Raw genomic sequence first — 25191 nt, 5'->3', positions numbered from 1 at the left:
TCCGCACGGGCGTGTAAGAAATGGAGACTTTTGAGAAATGTTATTCAGTTTCTCCACATGTCACCTACGAAAATAAAAAAACTTTTGAGGCCGAATTTAACCAATAGACGCTTGCAAAAAAAAAAAAACAAAAACAAAAACCCAAATGTACGTTTATTCTTATCCAGAATCAACTCTTGTACTCAAGCAATCGGTTCTGTAACCATCTCTTATTTCACGGTGACTGGTTTGGTTTGAATTTTTTCCTTGCTGGGAAGGGTTTCCTTCCACTTGCATTGAGGAAGACGATTCTTCTTATTTTAACAAGTTCCAGAGTTTTTGGCTCTTAGAGAGAGGGGGAAAAAAGAGAGAAACAGATATATGAATTGTTCATCTCCTGAAGTCCTTCTGTTTTTCTACCACCACCTTTGGACAAGGTGATGGGGAAGAGCTTTAAATTAGGCATCCCTGGGGCCATAAATCTGAGGGCTGTAAATTATGGTGTAATGATTGGATCTTCCCAGACAGAAACCTTGATGGGGAAACAGGGCTAGCTGAGGACAAAGTACAGCTGATAGCCCACAAACGACCTGCACCCAGGATGGGATATGTGTGACATTCCTCAGGAAGCTTCTAGTTGTCTTAATGCCTTGCTAGGGAGAAAAACAATCTTTAACTTGACAATGTCAAGGCCTCCAGTATCTTGTAGGTTCTCCTTAGCATGTGAGAATCCTTTTGAAATCTCCCTTCTCTTTACCTCCCCCAACTCAGCGGGTATATAATCAGCCACCCCTCACAGTCCCAACCCCACAATCCCAACCCCCGGAGGCAGCAGCTCTTCCTGCCCACGGGTCCTGTCACCAGACTTTAATAAAACCACCATTTTGCACCAAAGATTGCCAAACAATTTTTCTTGGTCATCGGCTCTGGACCTCACCTATGTTCCAAAATGTCATCCACATGACTACACAAGTAATCAGGAAGATTTAATCAAAGATTAAATGACTTACAGATTGCCCAACAGGATACATAAACATAAATCGATTTACAGACGTAGTATAGTGACATTAAGAAGATCAAATTAAGAAAATCAAGGAGAAAATTCTAAAAACTTCAAAAATGAAGAGAGACACAAAGGAAGGGGGATCAAAGTGACATTAACTGTCATAAGACATCGCCAGGTGCAAGACGCAATACGTTAATTTTCATATTGAAGAAAAATAACTTCCACTTCATCTTTTATAAACATTGCTACATGAGTATATTTAATTTTTTAATCAAATGTATCATTTGTAGAGGAGCATGCAAACATCACAAGTATACAGCTAGAAGTGTCATTGAGTAAACATACTTACATAGCCAGAAGCACATTAAAAGCTGCACATTACCAGCTCTCCAGAACCTGTCACTACCACCACCACCACCCACCACTCACCCCTGGCTCTGCCCACTATCCTACTTTTTTTTTTAAAGGTTTTATCTATTCCTGAGAGACACACACACAGAGAAAGAGAGAGAGGCAGAGACACAGGCAGAGGGAGAAGCGGACTCCAAGCAGGGAGCCCGATGTGGGACTCGATCCCCGAACCCCAGGATCATGACCTGAGCCAAAGGCAGGTGCTCAACCGCTGAGCCACCCAGGCCTTCCTACTTGTCCTTTCCCTAATTCATTTGTTGTTACTGCTCAAATCTTTGTCACTTCCTTCTGCTAACTTTGAGATCAGTTTTTTTCTTCTTTTCCTAGCTCCTTAAGGAATAGAGTTGGATTTTTTTTATGCAATGCCTATCCAAGTTCCCGTAGCATTTTTGACAGAAATAAAAAAAAAAAAAAAACCTACAATTCTATATAATTCCCATGGAACACAAAAAAACCATGAATAGTTAAATCAATCTTGAAAAAGAATAATGAAGCTGGAGGCATCATACTTCGTGATTTCAGAATATAGTACAAAGCTACAGTAATCAAAATGGTGCAGAACTGGCATAATGACAGACCTATGGACCTATGGAATAGACTAGAGGGCTCATAAATAAATCCACCCATATGTGGTCAACTGATTTTTACAAGGGTGCCAAGAATATATAATGGAGGTAGCATCATCCCTTGAATAAATGATCTTGGGGAAACCAAGATATCCACATTCAAAAGCATGGTATTGGACCCGTCCTTTACAACACCAGAAAAATTAACTCAAAATAGATTAAAGACTTAAACATTAAACCGGAAACTATAAAACTCCTAGAAGAACACACTGAAAAGAAGTTTCACGAGGTTAGTCTTGACAGTGATTTCATGGCTATAACAACAAAAAGTACAGACAACAAAAGCACAAACAGACAAATGGAACTATATCAAGCTAAAAAGCTACTGCAAGGCAAAGGAAACAACAGACTGAAAGGGCAGCCTACAGAATGGGCGGATCTTTTCAGGAACCCTTCAAGGGCCTAAAAATGCATCACAGGCATGCAAATATTGGTTTCTCACTATTATTAATGAATCTAAGACTGTATCATATTTGTATGAATTCGAGCAATGGAACAGGAAAGATTACTCAGATCCACGGGCAAGTACCTGCCAGGTAGCCAACGACTTGTGGTTGTTCTCAGGATTCATTTCCATAATCTTAAAGGTTTTGACTCAAGCCGGAAGTGCTTGTGGCCCCTCAGCCCTTGCAGATGGTTCATTGTCCTGAGCCTCCGTATGTACTTCTTTCACTTACAGCCACATCACCTGGCCTAATGAGTAGTTTCAAAAAGTAGCTTTCATTTCATTTAGGGCATGTTCCCAAGTATGTCTTTACCTTAATCAGTGCTAGTGATAAAAGATAACTTGACCTCTGGTGGAAGAGATTTTTCACAGCTAAAGACATAAACTGAAGTCCCATTGAAAAGGGTAGGAAGGGCAGAGATGCAGCCAGGAGCCAAACTTCCAGCATGGGGGACCTGACAGGCAGAAGGGATATCACAGGTGGGGAGTCCTCCCCGAGGAGCAAGAAGACCAAGCCTCAAATCAGGCACCCCGGGCTATGATACAGGGAAGGGAAGATGAAGCCTCATAATGATGTGGGAAACAAAGGCAAAAGAATTGTAGCATGGGGCGCCTGGGTGGCTCAGCGATTGAGCGTCTGCCTTTGGCTCAGGGCGTTATCCCAGAGTCTCAGGATCGAGTCCCACCTTGGGCTCCCTGCATGGAGCCTGCTTCTCCCTCTGCCTATGTCTCTGCTTCTCTCTCTGTGTGTCTCTCATGAAAAAATAAATAAAATCTAAAAAAAAAAAAAAAAAGAATTGTAGCTTAAATTAGAATCTCCCTATACTTTGCAGCCCACCGATAGATCCCTGAAATATGAAGTGTGACCTTCCTCCGGGAACTCATGGGTGCCTTAGTGGTTTAATATTTAAAAGTAACCTTATCTTGCCAGGAGATGGCCCCTCAAGGTCCTGAAAGCCTTGCTTCCAGATTCCTTGGAGACTTGAGCTATCCCTAACCCCCACTAATTAAAAACAATACAGTCACTTCACACAATCCCAAAACAGCTCCTTCTGCCCACAGGTTCTGTCCTGTGAGCAGGCAAGGGGTTAATGTCTAGGCAGGAGAGGCTGGAGGCTGACCCGGCTCCAAAACTATCCTAGCAGGTGGAGACGCTGAGATGGAGCAGAACAAGAGATAAGGGGAAAACCAAGACCGGTACAGGAATCTCAAGGCCACAAGCTTCCCAGTTTTCAACAAAAGATTGCCACTAACAGCCCTCCATGGCAAACCATTCAGATCCCCTCCCACTCTAGAGAGCTTTTTCCTTTCTTTTCTGCTCTCATCTTCACTTAATAAACTTTCACTTCACTTCACACTTTGGTGTCCATGAGATTCATTGTTCAACTCCATGAGACAAGAACCCTGCAATCTGGCAACAATAACATCTGACTTTAAAAATCAGCAGGGCAGGGACTCGTGGGTGGCTTAGAACTTGAGCTTCTGCCTTTGGCTCTGGGTGCAATCCAGGGTCTGAGGATCTGAGCCCTTCTTGGGCTCCCTGCAGGGAGACTGCTTCTCCCTCTGTCTGTGTCTCCGCCTCTCTATCTGTGTATCTCATGAATAAATAAATAAAATCTTAAAAAAAAAATCAGCAGGGCATAACTCCAGGAGCTTTGAAAATCTGTAGGGCTTAATTTTGGGAGAGCCAGAGGGATATAGGAAATTGAGACTCTTAAAGGGCCAGCACACTCTATCACCCTGTCTGAGACCCAGCACAGAAGCAGCAGTTTGAAAAGCACTTGGGTTATCCATGAAGGAGGTTCATTGGCTAACTTTAGCGTGTCTGTGAATTAGTATTGTTAATTGATATGTATATTGATGCATATATGTCAATCACATCATCTTTATTCACTCATATATGTAATGGAATATATCCATTATAATTTTTTTTAAGATTTTATTTATTTGACAGAGAGGGCAAGCAAGAGAACAGCAGAGGGAGAGAGAGAAGCAGGCTCCTTGCTAAGCAGGGAGCTGGATGCAGGTTCCATCTCAAAACTCTCGGATCCTGACCAGAGTTGAAGGCAGATGCTTAACAACTGAGCCACTCAGATGCCTCGATTATTATTTTGTATATACGGAATATTATATATTATTATCATATATGTTATATTTATGGAATATTATTATCCATTCATATATGTAATGGAATATTACTCAGCCATAAAACATAGAAAATAATGAAATCTTGCCATTCACAACATGGATGGACCTAGAGGTTATTATTCTAAGTGACATAAGTCAGACAGAGAAAGGCAAATACCATATGATTTCAGTTATATGTGGAATCTAAAAAACAAATCAAACCAACAAACGAACCAACCAACAAAACCCGGAAAGATTCATAAATACAGAGATCAAAGTGATGGTACCCGAGGGGAAGGGTGTGGGGGAATGGGCAAAATAAGTGAAGGGGATTAAGAAGTACAAAATTCAAGATACAAAATAATTAAGTCACAAAGATGAAAAGAAAAGCATAGAGAATAGTCAAGGATATGGTAACTTTATGATGATAGATGGTAGCTACATTTGTTGTGGTAAATATATGTAATATATAGAACCGTCAAATCACCCCGTTGTACACCTGAAACTAATATATAATATTGTGTGTCAACTATACTCCGATTCAAAAAAACTTGTTAATAATAGAATAGAAACAAACAAAACAAAACAAACAAGAAACAAAAGACAACATATATTGATGAGGATGTGGAGAAATTTGAACTCTTGTCTGCTATTGGTGGGGGATGCAAAATGGTAAGACCACTGTGGAAAACAGTGTGGAGATTTCTTTAAAAAATAAAAATAGAATTATATATGACACAATCCCACTTCTGGATATTTATGGAAAAGAATTGAAATCAAAGAGATATTAGTACTTCCATGTTCATTGCAGCACTATGCACAGTAGCCAAGATGTGGAAACAACCTAAATGTCAAATGGATAAAGAAAATGTGGTCTATACGTACAATAGAATACTATTTAGCCTTAAGAAGAAGGCAATTCTGTAATAGGTGGCAATATAGATGAAGCTCAAGGGCATTATGCTAAGTGAAATAAGCTAGTCACAGAAAGACAAATGTTTCAAGATTTCACCTATATGGCATATCTAAAATAGTCAACTTCGTAGAATCCAAGAGTGAAGCAATGGTCTCCAGGGACTGAGGAGAGGGAGAAATGGGGAGCTACTAACCAATAGGCAGAAGTTAAGCAATGTGAATAAGTTCTAGAGATCTGCTGTACCACCCTGTACCTATAATCAACAGTACTATATTGCTTGCTTAAAATTTTTGTTAGGAGGGTAGATCTTATACTAAATGTTCTTACTACAATAAAATAAAATTGTTTAAAATTAGGGAAAAAATAGCAATTGGCATAAAAATTCGTAATTTAATAAGCCTGTAATGTTGAAAGGAACTAAGCTGAAATCAAAGAATTCCCCTGACAAAAACCCTCCAGACCCAGAAAATTGTGAAGGAATAGAAATACCCATCTTATATATATGTTCCTAAATGGAGAACTACTAAACGATTAAGTAATTTCTCTAAGGCTAGTGTCAATTTCAAAACCTTAATTTGAAAATTTTATTTCAGAGCTGGGGAAAGATAATTCAAAGAAATGAAAATTATTATCCTGTTTTATTTAAAATATAAGCAAGAAAATAGTCCCAGAATGGTTTAACACTAGATATCTGTCAATGTAGTTTATCATATTAATGGACTACTATGGAAACTTCATATGGCTATCTTAACAGATAGAAAAATATTACTTCTTAAGTTCAACAGTCTGTATATGATAAATGATAGAAAATAGAAATATTAAAACATTTTCTAAACTCGACAATATGCTTAATAGCCAAATACCACACAAAATACTATATTTAGTGAAATTTTAAACACAGTCTTTCATTTCAGAAAAGCAAGACAAAGGTAATTGGTGCTATTGAATATAAACAAGACATTTAAGGATTAGAAAGAAAGAAGCAAAAATGTCACTGAGTGTACAAGAGATGATTGTCTACATGGAAAACTTTTAGATAAACAGAAAAACTTTGAATTAATAAAGAGTTTGGCAAGGTTTCCAAATATAGGTTAACCTAAAAAATCCAGAACTGTTCCTAAACCACTAATAACAACCTAGAAAATTTCATTAAAAAATAAAATCCCATTCATTATAGTGAACAAAGTAAAAGTACCAAGGAATTAATTTAACAGAAAGTACACAAAACCTACTGAGACAAAATTTTAAAATTTTTGAATAAATAAACTACACTGTAAAGATATCAATGCTCTCTAAATTAAATTAACCTATTAATTCAATGTAAGATGAATTAAAATTCCAGCTGTATTTTTTTTAAAAGCATAAACTTATTTCATGGTGTGTATGTGCATGTGTGTGAGTCCCTGAATAGATACACCTTTAAAAAACACAAAAGGTGATCTCTCCCTACCACATTTTAACATAACAAAAGACATAACAATAAAAACTATAAACAATCATGAATAAATAAAAAATTAAATAGTGGGACAAAACTCTCCTTGACAGAGCTGAAAACAGAGCTCATCAATAAGGAAAGGACAGATTGTATAGTAGCCGATGTTAGGAAATCTGGCTCTTTGTATGATGAAATGGACAATATATGTCATTCCTACATTATGTTCAAAGGTTAAAAGACCTAAATATGAAATAGAAAAATATGAAGCTAATAGATATTATTATATTTTTGTGAACTTACATGGATGATGACTTCTTAAAAAGGTCCCCAAACTCAAACTGTTAGGTGAAAAATGGATGGGTTTAACAACATTAAAGCATTAAAGATTTCTTTCCTTCTTTTTTTTTTTTTTGCATTAAAGATTTCTGTTCTTTTGATGATATAACTGAGAAATTTAATAGAGTGGTGCCAAATGGGGAGGAGGAATCACTATCTAGTACTACATAAAGAATCTAGAATATAGGGGCACCTCCGTGGCTAAGTGGTTGAGCACCTGCCTTTGGCTCAGGGCATGATCCCAGGGTTCTGGAATCAAGTCCACATCAGGCTCCCTACAGGGAGCCTGCTTCTCCCTCTATTGCTGAACCTCTCTCTCTGTCTCTCATGAATAAATAAATAAAATCTTTTTAAAAATCTAGACTATAAAGAATTTCTGTAAATACAGACAACCAATCAGAAATTACATGAAGATATAGACAGGAACCCCACAAAGGGGAAGCCCGAATGGCTAAGAAATATATGAAGACATGCTCATACTAATACTCAGAAAACAAACAAACAAAAATAACCCAATTCAGGAGGCGTCCTGGATTAGGGAATGAATAGAAACATTCAAAGTCATTAATATTAATACAACTTCACTTGAACCCACTAGTTCATGAAACTGAATTACATAAGCAAATCCTTGTTTCCATTTATTTTTAAAATGGTAATTGCTGCTACCAAATGGATAATTTAACATGGAAGGTTTAGTCTTAAATTTGAAGTATGTGCAATGCAAGCAAAAGTCACATACCTGCCAATTACAAGTGTACAGAAACAGAGTGTCTCATTAAGGATTGCTCTGCAGGCTGTCTCAGCTGAGGTGTAGTTTCAAGAGCATTCTCTGACCTACAGGTATGAAGACATTGACAGATCCATAAAATGAAGATAGACCAAACACTCCCCCTAATGGCAGTAGATTTTAAAAGTATGCTATGAATAAAAAATTGGGAGATTCAGATCTCTTTAGAGATTGATCAAAATATCTTTTCAATGCTTACTTCAGCATAAAAATACTCCACTAACAGAACTTGCAGGTTATTTCTACCCTATAATAGTGAAAGTCATAATTTATGATTTGTCTTGTTGAAGAACATATCCACTGCACTCTCAAATTTGTACCTCTGGTCTCCTCTGCTCTATACATTCCAGATTCAAATATAATTGACATATTCTCTTGGATGTCAAATAGGCATTTAAAAATTAACATGTTCAAAATAGAACGCTTGATCTTCCCTCAAAATTTGTTCTAATTTTCCCCATTTATAAAAGGTTTCTTTAATCTATGCCAAAATGTTTAGAATCACCAAGATAATTTCCCTCTTATCCCCTTTATCCACATGTATCCAGTGCAAATCTTGTCATCTTAAACCTATCCCTAATCCCTCAATTCCCACTGCTACCACCCTAGTCCAGGCCACTAATGTTTCCCATCTTGACTATGGCAATCACCTCTTTAAAACGCTCCTTTCATTCATTCTTGAATTCTAAGAAACTTTGTTCACATTCCAGTGAGAGAGATCTTTTTAAAGTGTAAATAAAAAAAAAAAAAGTGTAAATTAGGTCTTTACACCTCCTTGGTTTAAATACTTCGATGGATTAGTACTGCACATGCCTTTCAAGGTCCGAGGGCCTTAGCCATTCTAAACCCCATCTCTATTTTTTAATCATTGCTCTATGTACACTGACTTCATTTTGTCTTGGGACACATCAAGCTCATTCCCACCCCAGGACCTATAATAACTCTTCCTTTTTTGTCTGGAATACTCTTCGTTGAGAACTTCAGATTCCAATTTAAAATGTCAACTCCTCAGAGAGACCATTCAATATAAACTAGTCCCGTAGCCCCTTTCAATTAGATCACTCTGCCTTATTTTCTAAATCTGTTTTGTAAATTTTCTATTATTTTCTAAATAAATAGTGCATATCACCACCCAGTGTTCTCTTGTTCCCTTTTAACTTTTCATTGATTACCTCTCCCTACTGAAGCATAAGCTTCTAAAACTTGTCTGTTTTAGTTGCGTCTCTGTTGCCCTCACTGAGAATTATGAGGAGCAATATATAGGCACTCAAGAAGTATTTATCAAATAAAGAGGTATTTTACTATATTAGTCCTATAAAGTATGACCTCTTTCATCTTACTGTGGTTTTGTGAGGTTGATTTATCTCAAGCTTCCAATCTCAGGCTTTTTTACCACCCAGCGGATCACCTCCCACCAGTCATCTGAAGTCCATATGCTCTCTTCTTCAAAATCTGTTCTAAAAAAAGAATCTTAAGCTCAATTTGCCATAAGTATAAATTACTAATAGCCCAAGTAGGGTATCATTTGAACAAAGAGAAACCCTTGACTGCAAAAATTACTAAGTACACAGAAAAGAGTTTTCCATCATCATCCTTTCCATGATGAATTTTGCCAAAGCCCTTGAAATTTCTTTTCTTATATTTAAAACTAACCCTATTTGACCCACCTTCCCTATCATAGACAGATAGTAATACAACTTACTTTTTCTTTCTCTGAACAAGATGGAAAATGATAAACAAAATACATAGCAAAATGATGAATGTACCAACTATCCACAACCAAATATACGAACCAGAAGTACCTGAAAGACACAAACTAGAAACATGTTCTTTGTGACTATACTTCATTTCCATACATTGGACTGTCATTTTGGTACTTTAAATCTGCAATGCTCTTTTGTTTTGGTTCTTGTTTTTTTTTTTAAGATTTTATTTATTTATTTATTCATGAGAGACATAGACTGAGAGAGAGAGGCAGAGACACAGGCAGAGGGAGAAACAGACTCCACGCAGGAGCCCGATGTGGGACTCAATCCTGGATCCTGGGATCATGCCCCGGGCCAAAGGCAGACACTCAGCCACTGAGCCATCCAGGTGTTCCTGCAATGCTCTTTTGATTTGCCATTGCTTTGTTGACTTTCAAATTGATACTATGAGATTATTTGCCATAGTCAGTTTTATAAAAGAATGTACAAATGCATATTCAAATTGAAGACAGGTAATATTTAATACCATTTTACCACACTCAAAAATAAGAAAAAAAGATATAAAAAAATAAAAAGATACAAAGATATAACCACTCAAATATTCAATGCAAGATAATGTTTAAGAAAAATGTAATGTAGTCATGATGAAATATTACTCGATTACTAAAATGGAATTTTCAAAGAATCTGCAAAAAACTCAAAATAAATTGGTAATGATAAATGAGTATTTAAGATTAATGTGGTAAGCAATGTGAAAAGCATCTTATAAGGGTTATTTGTATCAGCTAAGTGAGTATGATTAGGGAAAACAAAGGCTGATTTTAAGAAAATTGCCCAAAGATACATAGTGATTAAGTGGCAAAATTGGGAAGCAAATTCAGTTCTGTCTGGTTCTAGAGCCTGCAGTCTTATGGAAAGAAACATAATATGTCAACACTGTATAGCAGGTATTTTGACCACAGTGTTCCTAAACTGTATTACAAATCCACTTCTTTCTGCATAATCTTCCGAATATAATTTACATTTTTCATTGCAACATAAGTTTAACCAAAGGTCATGGTGATCATCGATGCTGGTTCTTAGGTATAACATAAAAGTGAACCACTACACTTTGTGAATGGACCTTAAAGAAATTTGCACTTATATTAAATAGCATGAATTATTGTGCATTTTATATTCTTAGGTCTGCTTGTGGTAGACTTTGGGGTCCTCTATCTGATTGAGGTTATTTTTCTGCTCATTGTAACAGCCTACCTCTTTTTAATTCGCAGCTTTGAATTTTTCATTACCACTGAAGAGAAATTCTTGCTAGCAATTATTTCTTTCCTGATGCTATTAGGGAAATCCATGTGAGAAACTTTGTGCTATTTATTTTTGACTGTTCAGATAACACCTTGTTGCAGTTTTTAATTTTAACTATGTTCTTTTTCAGTGGGATATTACATAGCTTATTCAAAATGGGCTAAGGAGGCTGAATGGGCCTAAAATGTGAACAGAGCCCCTAAGTCAATAATAAAGCATGGGAATTAAGGCTGTTTAGAAGATTTCAGTAGTGGGGCGCCTGGGTGGTTCAGTGGTTGACCTTCTGCCTCTGGCCCAGGTAGTGATCCCAGGGTCCTGGGATCAAGTCTCACATCAGGCTCCCTGCAGGGCATCTCCTTCTGCCTATGTCTCTGCCTCTCTTTCTGTGTCTCTCATGAATAAGTAAATAAAATCTTAAAAAATAAAAAATATTTCAGTAGAATCAGGAATCTATATCCATAATATTTGTTGCAAAGCTAAGCAAGGAAGAATTATCTTCTAAATTGATAAGTTACTTCTTTATAGACATTTGTAGCTCAATAAGAAGTGAAATTAACCATAATAATTCAGCCAATAGACTGATGGGAGATACAATGGGCATGTTCCAATCTCATGATTTGGGGAATTTTTCCAGGAAAAAGAAGCTGATTAATTTCACTTTCAAGAAACACAGGCATATTTACCTCTACTCCTTTCTAAGACTTCATTAAAATGATAGTAACAAAAGTAAAATGATTAAGTGAAAAACAGCAAACAGAAAAGTGATCTTTACTGGCAAGAGATTTAAACAAATTTACAAAAGATGTAAAGTGGATAGAGGAATGGCTTATGAAGGTGTAGGATGAGAGAAGCTGCAGGTTTCATGTATGCACAAAGAGGCCTACACCTGCAGGGACAGCTCTGCAGAACCTGGAGAGCATTAGAACTCAGATGACAAAAGAAGGAGGGGTGAATGTGAGAATGAAACTTACAGTCAAAAGCACCCATTTCCATATCTGAAGTCACAATGCTGGAGAGCCAGGTGTGCTTACCCCTCAGCCAAGAAAAAGAGAGAGAGAGAGAAGAAAGGGGCAGTTAAGGAATTTAACAAATATACTGGAAATAACTAGAGTAGGAGGTCAGAAGCCCAAAGTACAGTCCTCTACATTCTGGCTTTTGGAGTCTCCTGGGTAACAGCTGCCTGCTTTCTACAATCAAAAATCTTTCTTTACAAAATGCAATAAACCAAATAATATTCTGTAATTCTCCAGTCAGGGCTCACTAGGCTTTGAATAAAGCATGAAATCAAAGTGAGAAAGACTAAGTAAAAGAAACATAAAATTAAAATGGTGGGGAGCACCTGGCTGGCTCAGTCAGTATAGCATGTGACTCTTAATCTCAGGGTTGTGAGTTCAAGCCCCTGTTGGGCATGGAGCCTACTTAAAACAATCAATCAATCAATCAATCAATCAATCAGGTGGTAGTGAGTTGGCGGGGAGGGGGGGGATAGGAGATAATTAAAGAAACAGAAGATAATTACAACACTTCTATTTTTTTTTTATTTTTTTAAATTTATTAATGAGAGACACACACACACACACAGAGAGAGAGAGAGAGAGAGAATGGCAGAGACACAGGAAGAGGGAGAAGCAGGCTCCCTGCAAGGAGCCTGTTGCAGGACTCGATCCCAGACCCCAGGATCACACCCTGAGCTAAAGGCAGACGCTCAACTGCTGAGCCACCAAGGCATCCCAATTACAACTACTTCTAAATTATTATTCTCAGATAGATTTGACAAGATAATTGCTTTTTTTAAAGTAGGAAAAACAGGGCATGAAAAAATTTAAATGAACTTTAATTTGTAAAATTAATCTTAAATTGTAAAAGCAGTTCAAAATTATAAACCTGATTGTCAAAAGAAGGAAAAATTGAATGAAAGCAGTTAAAGATAACTTTTTAAAAATCTCTCTGATATTATGAAAAAAGAGGTATATTTCTTAAAAGAAGAAAATAAAATTCAATTGAAATGTATTAATGCCCACTTAATTGAGGTTTATATATTTTTATGTATATTTTTTAGTGGAGTGCAATTTGCCAACATACAGTATAACACCCAGTGCTCATCCTGTCAAGTGCCCTCCTCAGTGCCTATGATCCAGTCACCCCATCCCCCTGCCCACCTCCCCTTCCAGTACCCTTCCTTCGTTTCTCAGAGTTAGGACTCTCATGTTTTGTCTCCCTCTCTGGTTTTTCCCACTCATTTTCTCTTTTTCCCCTATAATCCCTTTCACTATTTTTTATATTCCCCATATGAGTGAAACCATATAATGTTTGTCCTCCGATTGACTACTTCACTCAGCATAATACCTTCCAGTTCCATCCACGTCGAAGCAAATGGTAGGTATTTGTCGTTTCTAATTGCTGAGTAATATTCCATTGTATACATAAACCACATCTTCTTTATCCATTCATCTTTCGATGGACACCGAGGCTCCTTCCACAGCTTGGCTATTGTGGACATTGCTGCTATAAACATCGGGGTGCAGGTGTCTCGGTGTTTCATTGAGTCTGTATCTTTGTGGTAAATCCCCAGCAGTGCAATTGCTGGGTCGTAGGGCAGGTCTATTTTTAACTCTTTGAGGAACCTCCACAGTTTTCCAGAGTGGCTGCACCAGTTCACATTCCCACCAACAGTGCAAGAGGGTTCCCCTTTCTCCACATCCTCTCCAACATTTGTGGTTTCCTGTTGTTTCCTCACTGGTGTGAGGTGGTATCTCATTGTGGTTTTGATTTGTATTTCCGTGATGGCAAGTGATGCAGAGCATTTTCTCATGTGCTTGTTGGACACGTGTATATTTTCTTTGGTGAAATTTCTGTTCATGTCTATTGCCCATTTCATGATTGGATTGTTATGTTTCTTTGCTGTTGAGTTTAATAAGTTCTTTATAGATCTTGGATACTAGCCCTTTATCTGATATGTCATGTACAAAAATATCTTCTCCCATTCTGTAGGTTGTCTTTTAGTTTTGTTGACTGTGTTTTTTTTTTTTTTTTCTGCACAGAAGCTTTTTATCCTGATTAAGTTCCAATAGTTCATTTTTACTTTTGTTTCCCTTGCCTTTATAGATGTATCTTGCAAGAAGTTGCTGTGGCTGAGTTCAAAAAGGGTGTTGCCTGTGTTCTCCTCTAGGACTTTTTAAAAGATTTTATTTATTTATTCATGAACACACAGAGAGAGGAACAGACATAGGCAGAGGGAGCAACAGGCTTCCATGCAGGGAGCCCAATGCGGGACTCAATCCCAGGACTCCAGGATCACATCCTGGGCCGAGGGCAGTGCTAAACCACTGAACCACACGGGATGATCACCCCTCTAGGATTTTGATGGGTTCATGTCTCACATTTAGATCTTTCATCCATTTTGAGTTTATCTTTGTGTCTGGTGTAAGAGAATGGTCTAGTTTCATTCTTCTGCACGTGGCTGTCCGATTTTCCCAGCACCATTTATTGAAGAGACTGTCCTTTTCCAGTGAATAGTCTTTCCTGCTTTATCGAATATTAATTGACCATAGAGTTGAGGGCCCATTTTTGGATTCTCTATTCTGTTCCATGGATCTATGTGTCTGTTTTTGTGCGAGTACCACACTGTCTTGATGACCACAGCTTTGTACTACAACTTGAAATCCACCATTGTGATGCCTCCCAGCTCTGGCTTTCTTTTTCAATATTCCCCTGGCTATTCAGGGTCTTTTCTGATTTGACACAAATCTTAAGATGATTTGTTCCAACTCTCTGAAGAAAGTCCATGGTATGTTGATAGGGATTGCATTGAATGTGTAAATTGCCCTGTGTAGCATAGACATTTTCACAATATTAATTCTTTCATTCCATAAACATGGAATATTTTTCCATCTCTTTGCGTCTTCCTCAATTTCTTTCAGAAGTGTTCTGTAGTTTTTAGGGTATAGATCCTTTACCGCTTTGGTTAGGTTTATTCCTAGGTAATTTATGCTTTTGGGTGCAATTGTAAATGGGATTGACTCCTTAATTTCTCTTTCTTCAGTCTCATTGTTAGTGTATAGAAATGCCACTGACTTCTGGGCACTGATTTTGTATCCTGCCACATTGCCGAATTGCTGTGTGAGTTCTAGCAATCTGTTCAGGTTTTCTATTTCTTCCTGTTCCAGTTTTGGCAATTTGTGATTTTCCAGAAATGCATCCATTTCTTCTAGATTGCCTAATTTATTGGTGAATAGCTGCTCATAATATATTTTTAAATCGTTTGTATTTCCCTGATATTGTTTATCTCTCCTCTTTCATTCATGATTTTATTAATTTGAATTTTTTTCTTTTTAATAAGGCTTGCTAATGGTTTATCTATCTTATTAATTCTTTCAAAGAACCAATTCCTGTTTCAGTTGATGTGTTCTACAGTTATGGTCTCTGTTTCATTGAGTTCTGCTCGGATCTTTATTATCTTTCTTCTTCTGCTTGGTGTAGGTTTTATTTGGTATTCTTTCTCCAGTTCCTTTAGGTGTGAGGTTAGCTTGTGTATTTGAGTTTTTTCCAATTTTTTGAGGGATGCTTGTATTGCGATGTATTTTCCTCTTAGGACTGCCTTTCCTGTATCCCAAAGATTTTGAACGGTTGTATCTTCCTTTTCATTAGTTTCCATGAATCTTTTTAATTCTTCTCTAATTTTCTGGTTGACCCATTCATCTTTTAGTAGGATGCTCTTTAACCTCCACATGTTTGAGTTTCTTCCAAATTTCTTCTTGTGATTGAGTTCTAGTTTCAAAGCATTGTGGCCTGAGAATATGCAGGGGACAATCCCAATCGTTTGGTATTGGTTGAGACCTGATTTGTGACCCAGTATGTTGTCTATTCTGGAGAAAGTTCCATGTGCACTTGAGAAGAATGTGTATTCAGTTGCGTTTGGATGGAAAGTTCTGTAAATATCTGTGAGATCCATCTGGTCCAGTGTATCATTTAAAGTCCTTGTTTCTTTGTTGATGTTGTGCTTAGAAAATCTATCATTTGCAGAAAGTGCCGTGTTGAAGTCTCCTACTATTAGTGGAGACTAATATGGAGATATGCCTCCTGCATATCTCTTTACTTTGGTTATTAATTGATTGATATACTTGGTAGCTCCCACATTAGGAACGTATATATACGTGTGGCAGAGAACGTATATATATAACTCTGTGGCAGAGAGTACTATTTCTGCTTGTTTCTTTTGTGGTGAATTCTTCATTCTAGTCATTTATCTCAGTGCAGAGTGGCTGTATGAGCAGGTTGAGTCAAGAATATCAACCACGACCTAAGTAAATTTCACCCTAGAGAATTCTTGCTAGAAGCGAAAACCCTTCTCTCTATAGCATTCCGGCTGTTCTTTCTTTAAATCTCAGGTCGAATTTGTGTATTTTAAAAGTTATCTCAGTAAGTTGGTGGACCAGGTGAGTTGAGGACCCCTACTCTTACGCCATCTTGCCCCACCCCCCTTAACTGAGGTTTATAAAAAAGAGTAAGTTAAGTGAGCAGGTGGAAAATTCTTAAGGAAATGAGAAAATATTCAAATTGAAGGATTTGAGTTTCCAAACCAAGGGAACTCACCAAATGCCAACTGCATTGAAGTATTAAAAATAAAATACCCTAAAAATAGCACTAGGAAGTTTCAGAACTCTAAGGATAAAGAGAAGATACTACATTATCTAAGAGAAAATACAGTAATATTTACTATTACAATTATTGGATCGACATTTGACTTCTCAGCAATAACAATGATCAAAGACAATGGAGGAGTATTTTACAAGTTCTAAGGGTGGATAGGTAATTAAATCAAAGTTGTGTAACAAGCAAATTATCAATCACATGAAACAACATTGTAAGACCATAGGATAGATTCTGTGGCCTGTTTGCCTGACTACCAAAATCACTAGGGAAACTGCTCACTCTTCTAATTCTGCAGCAGAGTTGACTCTGCTTGAACCAGGTTGTGCTAACCTGGGTTGGCTGAAAATGATGCAAGGATAATTTATGTTGGCCCAAGTGTATTATGCTTTATAGCAGTTTCATTTTGTGCTGGTCATTTTTTTGTGCTTTATTTAGGTTAGTTCACAGATTGTTTAGTTAAGAGATTAATGATATGTCCTAGGTTTAAATGAGGTTATGTTTATCGCATCCGGACTGTGTACTAGGCTATTTATTCCAATAGACCCATAAAATGTTATGCAGAAAAACTGTTAAACTTCCAAAAGATGTGATATCTCCTTCATTCATTCAAACTTTATGACTCAATATCATCCATGGCTAGTGATGCTTTTTGGCTCTTGGATGATTGTAACAAATTATGGAGAAATGTTATCCTCATCATTTTCCTGAGTTCACACATTTTCCAAAAGTGATGAAAGACATTAACCCACAGACTCAAAAAGCTTAGGGAAATGCAAACAAGATAAGTACACAAAGAATGTGACACCAAAACACTAATAATAAAACTAATGTAAAACAAATACTAGGATAAAATTTTAAAAACATCCAGGGTGAAGGGGAGACACATTCCTTTCAAAGGACCAGCCATAAAACTGGCATATACCTTTTCAAAAGAAATAATGAAATAAAATGAAATGAATTAAATTAAATCATACCTTGTTTAACTATGGCTTTGAAACAGAGTGTACAATTGACAGAGCTTGTATCAAGTGACAATTGATAGGCAAGGAAAAATGAGCAACTAAGAGAGCCTTTTTATGGTGAATGTCACAAAATTAGTTTTACTGCACTGCTGAAGGTTGTAGAAGTAATCAGCAAAAGAACTATATTGGGAAGAAAAGAACTATATTGGGAAGAGGAAAAGTTAAAGGAGATGTAAGTGAACGTGGTCTTCACTGACCATGGCAGAAATTCAGTGGAAACCAGGTAAGGGAGATCAATTAAAAATTTGCCATTTAAGAACAGTTACCTTTGGAGGCAGAACTGAATCAGACAAAGTTTTCATTACTCGATTCTTTTAACCAAGCATGTGCATCAGGATGACTTAACATTTCTAAAAATAGATGAGTACAAAAATACTTCTGAAATGAATTTTTAAAGCATTTCCCCTTGTTGACTATTACTTCTACTTACCTTTTTGTTTAACTGACAAAGAAACAATCTTCTCTTCATTCCTTAGAGGATGATCCATGCGCACAGTCAGATGTTGGAGACCTAGGGACCTCAGAGTCTCCAAGGAGATATTGTACATTTTAGTGATAGTCACCGTGCCATTTGGGTTCTGAGCAAAGTATTCTTCTGGTGGATTGATTAAGACTTGTGATGGGAAAAGAGATATTTGAGGAACAGGTTTTCCCACAGCTGAGTAAATAAATGTAAGAAAATCTTCAGAGTCAAGACTGGACTGGAGTTCAGATTTTAATTCAGATACAGCTGGGACAAAAAAGGAGACACAAAATTAAATATAAAAATATACCATACTAGATTTCTGAGAGATAGACTCCCTCAAATATTTATATGATGACAAAATGTTGAAACATGTCCATTTCAGATACTTCTTCTCACATTTTTCAAAACTTCACAATTCCATCTCTCATGCCTACTATCCTCCAACTTAAGAGAAATTATTCATATTTCTACTTTCATCCAACCTTAAAATTAGCTTATATAAACATCCAATACTTTACATTTTCTGCAATATAATGAGGGGACACTATGACACTATCACTATTCCTTCAACATTTTGTTAATTTGTTAGGAAATTCTTATCCTCTAAGTCTTTTCTCTTTCATTTTCTCTACTCTCTTTTTCTTTTTTAAAAAATGTTTTATTTATTTATTCATGAGAGCCACAGAGAGAGAGAGGCAGAGGGAGAAGCAGGCTCCCTACTGGGAGCCATGCTGGACTCCATGCTGGGACTCTGGGATCACACCCTGAACTGAAGGCAGATGCTCAACCACTGAGCCCCCCAGGTGTCCCTCTATTCTCCTTTTCTTTTCCTCTCTTTCCCAGTGAAAATTCTGATGCCATTCACAAAATTTATTCACCAGAATAAAATCAGTGTGGTATAAAAAGTTAGATGAGAGGTCAGAAGACCCAAATGTTATACCTGGCCCTTCATTGTGTGAAGACAGAAAAGCTATGTAACTATCACTGGCTTCCTTTTTTTTTCCTTCTGTCTAACAAAAGACCTGCCATGGGAGACCTCTATTACTATATTTCTTTCTCTAATATTCTTTCTCTGGACCTTAACTTTTAAAGACCATATCACCACGATTTTGACTGTACATAAAACATTTATATACCTATAATGTTAAGGCAGATTTGTCCAACATGGCTGCCATGCGGGAACACATTAAATAGACATTTGTAGCAGGCTTCATCTTCAAATGTTACTTCACAGATAGTTATGAATGAGGAATTGGATTCGATGACCTCACAATGCAGCCGATCTCTGTATGGTGGGAGAATCTTTTTCTCCATATATACTGCTATATGTGGCGATATTTTGTGGCAAAGAACCTTGAATCTTCTGCCAAGTAACTTGCACAACATCTGCTGAAGTTGTTAAATTGCAGAAGATGGTTACATTTTCTCCAAATACAGCTGTCTCATTATTTTTGTATTTTATTCTGTGCCTAGAATCTGAAAATAAAACCCAGTACAAATTAAGAGAAATGTACTTTCATACTACCCTGGACTTACCCCTATCCTAACTCTTATCTCTCTGTTTTATAATTATCAATTTATTTGTGTCTCTTCCCTAATAGAAAATGAGCTTTCCTATATTCTACATCATTGATAAGTAGTTTCTAAAAGTGTCTCTGTCATATACTACCTAATCAATAAATATTCATTGAGTACAAAAATTGAAACATAAATTAACAAACACAGTAATGGTAATTTTGATGCATTTCTGGAGGCTGAGTATGAATTCGCTTGAGGGTGACAAACTCCTCAGGGCTCTAGTCTTAGAGAGGACCTAAAATTCCATAGGTTTCACCAGCATGAACACCTCCAGATTCTCATAGTGAAGAACTGAGAACAATCACCTCATATCTTTGGCAAAAGAAGGGAAACATCATAGTGAAATAAACTCAGGCCATTTTCCATAAAAAGACCTACTCTCCAGGGAAAAGGCCTTACCAGATCCTTATTACATAGGTAGAAGGACAAAGACCTTACTCTGGTTCCCTTTAGCTTCCCTGTCTTATCTAAGGTGGAGAAGGAGGAGAAAAAAGTAAGAAACATGTGAGGGTCACAGCCAAGGGTCATAGGCCCACCAAAAGAGTGAAATATAAACATAAGATTTTAAAATACTTCCCTCTCCAACTTTTCATCACCACATCAATAGAGCTCAAACATAATAACAGTGGCTTACAGCTGAAATGGTTGCAGGGCTCAAACTTTTATTAACTGGAGTTCTTAGGGAAATTCAAAATCAACAGAGGAGACCAAAACAAAGAAACTACAGGAATTTGAAATCCTTGATACCTAGGCCTACAGTAAACAGTAAACACAACCCAACTTCTTGCCAGATTAACATAAAACCCAAGCTTAAGCTCTACTTACCTTGGTTCTTATTATCTGATATATCATATCTGGATTTCAACAAAAAAATTATAAGGCATGCTAAAAGCCAAGAATAAAAACAGTCTGAAGAGACAAAGGAAGCACCTAAGCCAGACTCAAATATATTACAGATTTTGAAATTATCAGACAGGAAATTAAAATCAGCTATGATTAATACAGTAAAGTCTCTGATGGAAAAGTTGACACATGCAAGAACATATGGATAATGTAAGCATAAATATGGAAACTTGAAAAAGAATAAAAAGAATATGCTAAAGACATTACAAGAAAAGAAAACTATAGACCAATATCTCTAATGAACATAGATGCAAAAATCCTAAAAAAATTTTAATTTAAAAAACGTATTTAAAAAATATGTCTAGGACATCTGTGTGGCTCAGTGGTTGAATATTTGCCTTTGGCTCAGGTCATGATGCTAGGGTCCCGGGATCAAGTGCCACATCAGACTCCCCAGAGGGTGCCTGCTTCTCCCTCTGCCTCTGTCTCTCCCTCTCTCTCTGTGTGTCTCATGAATAAATAAATAAATCTTAAATATATATATATATATGTATATATACATATATTACATGGTCAAGTGAAATTTACCCCAAAGCTGGTTCAACATTTGAAAATCAACTAATGTGGGACACCTGGATGGTTCAGTGGTTGAGCCATCCATCTGCCTTTGGCTCAGGTTGGGATCTCTGGGTCCTGGAATTGACTCCCACATCGGGTTCCCCACAGGGACCCTGTTTCTTCCTCTGCCTATGTCTCTACCTCTCTCTGTGTGCTCTCATGAATGATTAAATAAAATATTTTTTTTAAAAAAAGAAAAGAAAATCAACTAATGTAATTACGTTATTAAATTATCACATCAACAGACTAAAATAGAACATATTTGATGATCTTAACAATATTCAAAAAAAGTATTTGATAAAATCCACCACCATAACAAAATTCTTAGTAAACTAGGAATAGAGGGGAACTTCCTTTACCTGATAAAGAATATCTACACAAACTTATAACTAGCATCATACTCAAATAGTGCAAAATTCAAAACTTTCCCACTGAAGATCAGGAATAAGGCAAGGATGTCCCTTCTCATCACTCTTTTAAACATCATACTAACACAAATCTCTTCCTAATGTAATAAGGCAAGAAAATGAAATAAAAAATATGCAGATTAGAAAGGAAAGCATAAAACTGTCTTTGTTCACAGATGATATGATTATCTATGTAGAAAATCAGAAAGAATCAGCAAAAGAAACTTCTAGAAGTAAGGCTGTAGGATTACAAGGTGCTTATACAAAAGTCAACCACTTTCCTATGTATCAGCAATGAACCAATGAAATTTGAAGTTAAAAACAATACAATTTACATAATAGACAGTCCCCAAATGAAATACTTAAGTATAAATCTAACGATACTTATAAGGTGTGTATGAAGGAAGTTATAAAACTCTGATGAAAAAATCAAGGAAGAATTAAATAAATAAGAAATATTCCATGTTCATGGATAGGAAAACTCACTATTGTCAAGATATCATCCTTCCCAACTTTATTTGTAGATTCAATGCAATCCCAATTAAAATCTTAGCAAGTTATTTATAGATACTGACAAACTGATTCTAAAGTTCGTATAGAGAAGTAAAAGCTCAGAATAGTCAACATAACATGGAAGGAGAACAGAGTTGAAGGAATGACTCTACTTAACTTCAAAATTTATTATGGAATTACAGTAAAGTCATCAATACAGTGTGGAATTGGCAAAATACTGGACAAATAGGTCAATGGAACAGAATAGGGGGTCCAGATATGGATCCACACACATATGGTCAGCTGATCTTTAACAAAGATACAAATACATTTAATGGAGAAAAGGTAGTCTTTTTGACAAATGATGCTGCTGGGACAACTGAGTGTGTGATTATTTTCCTAGGGCAATCATAACAAATTACCACAAACTTCATGGCTTGAAACAATAGGATTTATTTTCTCACAGATCTAGAGGTCAGAAGTCCTAAATCAAGGTGTTTTGGATTCTTTAAACTAAGCCGGGGTGATTTCATCTTTACGTTAGTTTTACCTGCAAAGACCTGATTTCCAAATAAGATCACATTCTGAAATTTCAGATAGCAAGAAGGGGGAAAGCACACTATACAACCCACTACAATAGCTATATGATTAAAAAAATGAATATAGCTCCTAAATAACAAAAACTAACTCAGCATGGATTATAAAAAAAATGAAAAACTATAAATCTTAGAAGAAAACATAGGACAAAATCTAGGTGACCTTGGCTTTGGTAATGAGTTATTAGATATAATACCAGAAGTATGATCCATGAATGAAAAAAATTTGATAAGTTGGATTTTATTATAATCAAAGACTTTTGCTTTATGAAAGACAATGTAAAGAGAGTATAAAGACAAGCCATAGACTGCAAGAAAGTATTTGTAAAACACATATCTGATAAAGGACTTTGTCCTAGTCCATTCAGGCTGCTACAATCTAACGCCACAGACTTGGTAGTTCATATATAACAGAAATTTGTTTCTCATAGTTCTGAGGCTGGAAGTCCAAGATCAGGGTGCCAGCATGGTTGGGAAGGGTTCTTTTCTAGATCATAGAACTCTCATTGTGTCCTCACATGGTGTTAGGAACTAGGAAATTCTGTGGATTTTTTTTTATAATCTAATCCCATTCATGAGGGTTCACCCTCATGATTTACTTTCCAAAGCCCCACTTACTTATATCATAATATTGGAGGGTTAAAATTTCAACATATGAATTTTGAGGGGACATAAAGATTCAAGCCATAGAAGGCTTGTATATAAAATATACAGAAAGAAAGAAGAAAGAAAGAAAGAAAGAAAGAAAGAAAGAAAGAAAGAAGAAAGAAAGAAAGAAAGAAAGAAAGAAAGAAATAGAAAGAGAAAAAGAAAGAAAAAAGCAACCTAATTTAAAAATAGGCAAAAAAATCTGAATGGACACCTCACCAAAGAAGATACATAAATGGCAAATAAGCATATGAAAAGACGTGTGAAATCTCTTGCTATTAGAAAATTGGAAATTCAAACAATAATGAGATTCCACTGCACACCTATTAGAATGGGAAGAAAAAAACCCAATACTAAATGCTGGTAAGGATGTGGAGCACCAGAAACTCTCATTCATCACTGATTGAAATGCAAAATGGTTCAGCCACTTTGCAAGACAGTATGGCAGTTTCTTACAAAACTAAATGTACTCTTATCATGGGATCCAGCAATTGTGCTCTTAGGTATTCGCCCAACTGATTTGAAAACTTATATCCCATAAAAACGTACATGTAAATGTTTATAGCAGCCTAATCTTAATTATCAAAAACAGAAGGCAACCAAGATAACTTCTATCAATGAGTGATATACAACACAATATTATTCAGTCATAAAGAGAAAAGAGCTCTTAAACTACACACACACACACACACACATACACACACACACATACACACACACACACCATGAATAAACCTTACATGCATATTGCTAAGTGAAAGAAATTGAACTAAGAAGGCTATACACTGTGTGATTCCAAGAGCATGCCATGCTATTTTGGAAAAGATAAAACTGTAGAGACAGTAAAAAGATCAGTGGTAACCAGGGGTTTGGAGTAGGGAGAAAGGTTGAATAGATGAGACACAGAGGATTTTTAGGGCAATGCAACTATTCTGTATGATACTTTGGTCCTTAGCATATGTCACTTCCAGTCAACTTTTGATTGAATTATCTAATTGAATTTCACATGATACTTCTTTCAGAAAAAAATCCTTCCCTAAAAGTAATCATGATTTATTTTCTCAACTAAATACCTACACATCATTAATGACTGCCCTTACTATGAACCCAACAGATTTTAGACTAATATCTTTAGTCAAATAATTCTAAATGACTAGAAAATATCAGGACTTGAATATTTATTAAATCCTTAATGTCACAGGAGTACCTTAGTTTGTAATGATAAGCAAATCCATGAAGGAAATGATGAACAGATTTAATAACGTAAAGATGAAAAATCTCTTAGTTACCAAAACAGGACAAATTCAAACTTAAAAGGCAAATGGCTGCAAGAAATACTTCAAAACTAATTAACTAAACTAACTTGCAAAGAGCCCATTTGCTTTCAGCAGGTTTGTGGTCTCTCTGATGTGAGCTCCTGAGGCTCATTTCAGAAGCAAAGCTTACTACTTTTCTTTCATTCTCTGTTTACTAAGTCATTGTTTCAAATATGCTCAATTTAACTGTTTTCTAGTTGCCAACAACTCGGATACATACATGACTAACATGCAAGCTCAAACATAATGCTCTGCTCCTGTAACTCTATAAAAGTGAAAAGACCACATCCTGGTATTTATTCATCATTGATTTCCAGCCACAAAGCATTTGCAAGAAAAAGTGAAAAGTTACCTGAATCTTGTACCCAAATGGGAAACATGAGGAGCTGAAGAATGAAATGGAGCAGAAAGCCCATGAAATTTGATGATAAAATCTTCACTAACACATGGAGTGTTTGATTCTCTAACTTGTTAGAG

At 36.4% G+C, this 25191-nt stretch overlaps 1 pseudogene; it reads right to left on the bottom strand.

Annotated features, from left to right (window-relative positions):
* Window positions 1–95: 95 nt before the first annotated feature.
* Window positions 96–25191, bottom strand: LOC140594150 (OX-2 membrane glycoprotein-like; annotated as a pseudogene).

The sequence above is a fragment of the Vulpes vulpes genome, chromosome 1 (assembly GCF_048418805.1).
Source record: "Vulpes vulpes isolate BD-2025 chromosome 1, VulVul3, whole genome shotgun sequence".
Lineage (NCBI taxonomy): Eukaryota > Metazoa > Chordata > Mammalia > Carnivora > Canidae > Vulpes > Vulpes vulpes.
The sequence above is the reverse complement of the archived record's forward strand: the minus strand, read 5'-3'. Positions and strand labels throughout refer to the sequence as shown.